Genomic DNA, 5,300 nt, shown 5'->3' with positions numbered 1-5,300 from the left:
GAGAAGGCACTTGACCTAAAAATATCCGAGTTATGAGTAAATACTTGAAGAGCAATTTATCGGGGGTGTTTCTTTTGTCAGAATTGTTCGAAAGGACTGAAATAAATGATAAGTTTGAATTTAATAATAAGATCGAACGAAAGGAAATGATTGAAATACACTGGATCTGTAAAATGACCAGAATACCTCTAGAATGGAAATGACTCAAGAATATCAACAAGCTCAGGAATGATTGAATATCGTCGAGCTCTGAAATAAATAGAATAAAACTAAACACCAAAATGACCAAAATACCCTTATGGCCTAGATTAAGTAAATGTCTTGGGTTAATTAAGAAATCCAAGTAAATATGGGTGTTGTACGCCCTTTTAAAGTTATGAAATACAGCTTAAGTGAGCCGATCGACCTTAATGATATGTCAGTACCTGAACGGTATAGATATTACTTGAATGCGTGTTCGACTTCTCAAGTTTGGCTCGATGATAATTTTGGAAGTATTCAACTCAACTTACCTCAAATCTAGATCGCATTTAGTACTAAGAATTTGATATTTGTTTGACAAATCAACCACGAATATCGAACTAAACTGAACGGAAGTACAATATTTATCCGAGATTCAGAAAATGTCTGAATTACTCTAGAAAATTCTGAAGTAACCATAATAGACTTGACTGTTAAATGAAATAAGTGACCTCAATGGATGAGGATTAAATAAGTTATTTGGACGAGTCTGGAAATGTTAATTAACATACATGATGTAATGTTCTTATGAGTCATGAACTAAAAATTAAGTACGCCAGGATTTCATGATATCGTGGAAGCGTGGAAATGAAATAAAGAGTATTGGAATACCTTTTAGTTTCCTTAAGATCTATTTAGTTATGATTCTGAAGATGATCTATGGACAAGAATTTTTGGTATTAAAGAGTAGATACCCTGGAAGGACAATGAATTAACCAGTCGACAAGTATAAGTTCTGGGAGTTGTTCGATAATCCGATCAATCGACATAGATTGAATCTTCGTTTCTTCCTTATCAGCTAATTACATTCTGAATAATTGATGATTTTGTCAGTTAATGAACTCTACCAATAGTGATTCTAACTTCTAGCATTCTATCGGTACACGGAAGATCCTTGTTTCTTTGCCTGATAATATTATCCAGTATCTCTGAATAATATCTGTAAACACTAGTGTGTTCCCTAATCACATAAATATTTTATCTGATTTCCGACTTGAATTTTGTTCTGATACATGGCCTGAATTCTGTTATGATTTCTGATCTGGATTCTGTTATGATATCTGATCTGAATTCTGTTTTGATTTCTGATATCTCCGTTTACTGACGAATAAATGTTTTATATGGGGGGTTTATTGTTGGAGGAAGTATATCTGTAGGCTTCTCGGCTATGTGCTTAGGGTCTTACTGGTTGTGAGGGGTGTATGGTTCTGGGGAACCTACACAAACAAATTGTGAAAGTATGGGGTTTGTGTTCATGTTTTAAAAATATATATATATATATTTTAAAAGATATGTATCTTTTTAGTGGTTTTACGGGAACACACTAGATAACCTATTCTGATATTCTGAACCTAGAGATCCGAAATATTTCCATCTGAACTGAAAACCCATTGTCTATTACTACCTGAAATATCAGTAGGATATCTGCTCAACATAAAGATCTGTAGATGGTCTGAACCGATAAGGAAATATATGTTTATCAGTATTTGCACACTCTTTAGCATCATCTGGTAGTTTTGTATTACTGAGTTTCCCGAAGCTCACTCTATTACTCATCATTGCAGGTTAGAAGAATTGTACCCGTGCAGCTATCAACTTCAGTAAAGGTGTTCTTCCGGTGTTGTTTGTAGAGTATGGTACATGTGATTAGGGGGCATATAATTGTATTTTGTTTTATATACGAGTCTGAAAATCTGTTTTATTTCTGCATATTGATAAATCATTTTATAAGTTACATGTTTTAATAAAACTTTTAAATTTTCTGCTATTTTTACAGTGGGTCGCTCAGGTTACCCGCATTGGTTTGTGGGGGTTACATTTAGTGGTATCAGAGCTTTAGTTTGAGTCAAAATTTTCAAGATAGACCAGCCGATTGAATTTCAAAAGGATGTCTGATCAGTACATGCCTATAGACTACAATCGTACTTCTCTGAGCCAGAACTCAAAGGTTGAGTCCCTATCTGTAATGAGCAAACCTAAGTTTTCATCCGTTAGGACTCTATCGTTTTATAATGGAATACGAGTAACGAATGTTTAAATTCTATAAAGTACCACATGAGCCATGTGAGGGTTACTCATCTGAGAAATTACGATCCGACTCCAGAAATAAAATTGGAATATGTTATCGCTCTATGAGTCTAATTTCGTAACTAAGGCTGAATTGTTTCCGCAAGAATAAATTTGTTCTGATTATTTATTGGACTGAGGGAGATTTCTGATGAGAATGTATACTCAGCTGGTTAAGAATTTGTAGAGGATCCGTACTTTTGGTAAAAACAATGAGAAGCTATAATAGAACTGATGGAAGTTTCATTTCTACAATAATGTGACATGAATGAATTTTGAGGATGAAATTCTTTTAAGGAGTGGAGAATTGTAACACCACAATTTAGGGGCTAAATTTTAGAATTATAAAGTAGTGGATTTAATTGGTATTTTGGGAAGAAAATTGAGGATTAAATTGAAAATTTTTAAATTTGGCAAATCGTTTTATAAAGTGCAGGAAATTCTATGGCTAAACTCATAGTTTAACCATTTTTATTTTTGAGATAATTATAAGTCTCTTCACCCGTGTATTTCTGCAGAAAAATTCTCATTTTCTTATCCCCGGTCAACGACTTTGATCTCCGAACTACTCGCTGTCCGGCCTTCGTTCGACGAATCGATACCACCATCGTGTTCGTTGTCGACCGATGAACAAATCCCCTTAAGCCTCTCGTCGTGAATCGACGTCGTTTGTCGTTAATTTCAATAAGAAGTATCGTCGGTTTTAACTCAAATTTCGTTGGTTTTCTGTCGATTCACGTCGATCCGGCCACCCGTTTTCGACACCTCCCACACCATCGTGTTCCTTGCATCCTTCTGAGTCCAACGGTGAACTCCGTGTCTCCGTCGTCGCCGGTGCTTGGAGGGGTGAGAAAGTAAAGTTTTCGATGTTTCGGAATCGAGCTCTCCACCGTTCAAAATTGTGAGCCGAGCTTGGTAAATGTCTCAAAATCGCTTAAATTATTTTTAGAAAATTTTTCTGTAATTTTTCCAACACCGGAGGAGGTCGCATGCGCCGCCACTACGCATGGGGAAAGCTCTGTCGCGGCTTGGATGCATAAAAAACCAGTTTGACCGGTCCGACCCGACCCATTGACACGTTGATTGTTGACTGGCGTTGACTTTTGTTGACCACAGTTGACCAGAACTTTGACCGACATTGACCGGGTATTGATCAGCCGTTTACTTTTTTCGGGTATACCTATCCTGACATTTTTTGATGTCTTGAATCTGTTTTTGGGGTTTGTTTCGCCAAATTCAAACCCGGTAAGCTGTTTTTCATTGATTTATCATCTGATTCGATCTGTTTTCCAGAATTAAGCTTCATTTTTTATGTAATTTATATTGTTATGTATTTGAAGAATTATGGGAAGTTGAATTAAGGATCGAGTGTGTTCGAATGAAATTTAATGGTTGATCAGTATTGCACGGAAATCGTTGTAATACCTTACTACCTTTTCATGCTTTATGGAACATGTTTGTATTGGTAAATGCATGAATGAACATGTTTGGCCACATTTGGGTTTTTAATTAATTTATACACTCGATATGAATGCGGTAGAAATTCGGTAACTGAATACAGATTGAATAACTAATATAAGAGATTGAAGGATTGTTAGAATTAAATTACATGTTCTGTGATTAGTGATAAAGGAATCAGCCCTAAATTTGTAACTTATATTTTATATCAACAAAGGTTAAATATTAAAGGTACTCGGATGGGAAATTATGAGAATACTTCGGTAGGGTAAAATTACGAAAATACCCTTATGTTGTAAAAAGGCAAGATTTGACCATGGAAGTTGGATAAAGGATTTTTAAAGACATATTGATGTGATGAAACTACTGATGTGTATAAGAAATGCTAGTTGTGGTTAGAAAATTTGGATAATCGATTTTTAACCCCAAGAGGGTTTGGGCAAGATTCTAGGAGTTTGTTAAGGAATCATTTCAAGATTAGAGAATGTTCAGGAAAGAAATTAATCGTATGATCTCAATATTATAATTATTTTCGTTAAGAGTTAATATCGAAATTATCTGGTTAAGAAATTATGAAAATACCCTTGAGAGGTAAAAATAGTCCGAGTTGACCTTGAATGAGAAAGTATTTTGAGGATTCGTACTTAACTCGATAAATTACGGATTTGATTATTAAGATCCTGTCTTTGTGCAGAAAATTCCTAATATTCTATTTGTAAAATTTGAGAAGGCACTTGACCCGAAAATATCCGAGTTATGAGTAAATACATGAAGAATAATTTATCGGGGGTGTTCTTTTGTTAGAATTGTTTGAAATGACTGAAATAAATGATAAGTTTGAATTTAATAATAAGATCGGACGGAAGGAAATGATTGAAATACACTGGATCTGTAAAATGACCATAATACCCCTAGAATGGAAATGACCCAAGAATATCAACAAGCTTAGGAATGATTTGATATCCTCGAGCTCTGAAATGAATGGAATAAAACTAAACATCAAAATGACCAAAATACCCTTATGTCCTAGATTAAGTAAATGTCTTGGGTTAATTAAGGAATCCAAGTAAATATGGGTGTTGTACTACCCTTAAAAGTTATGGAATACAGCTTAAGAGAGCCGATCGACCTTAATGATATGTCAATACCTGAACGGTATAGATATTACATGAATACGTGTTCGACTTCTCAAGTTTGGCTCGATGATAATTTTGGAAGTATTCAACTCAGCTCAACTCTAGATCGCATTCAGTACTAAGAATTTGATACTTGTTCAACAAATCAACCACGAATATCAAACTAAACTGAATGGAAGTACAATATGTATACAAGATTCAGAAAACGTCTGAATTACTATGGAAAATTCTGAAGTAACCAGAATAGACTTGATTGTTAAATAAAATAAGTGATCTCAATGGATGAGGATTAAATAAGTTATTTGGACGAGTCTGGAAACGTTAATGAACATACATGATGTAATGTTCTTATGGGTCATGAACTACAAATTAAGCACGTCAGGATTTCATGATATCGTG

Source organism: Hibiscus syriacus, unplaced genomic scaffold (genome assembly GCF_006381635.1).
Source record: "Hibiscus syriacus cultivar Baekdansim isolate YM2019G1 unplaced genomic scaffold, ASM638163v2 tig00110637_pilon, whole genome shotgun sequence".
Classification (NCBI taxonomy): domain Eukaryota; kingdom Viridiplantae; phylum Streptophyta; class Magnoliopsida; order Malvales; family Malvaceae; genus Hibiscus; species Hibiscus syriacus.
This window is presented reverse-complemented; position numbering follows the sequence as displayed.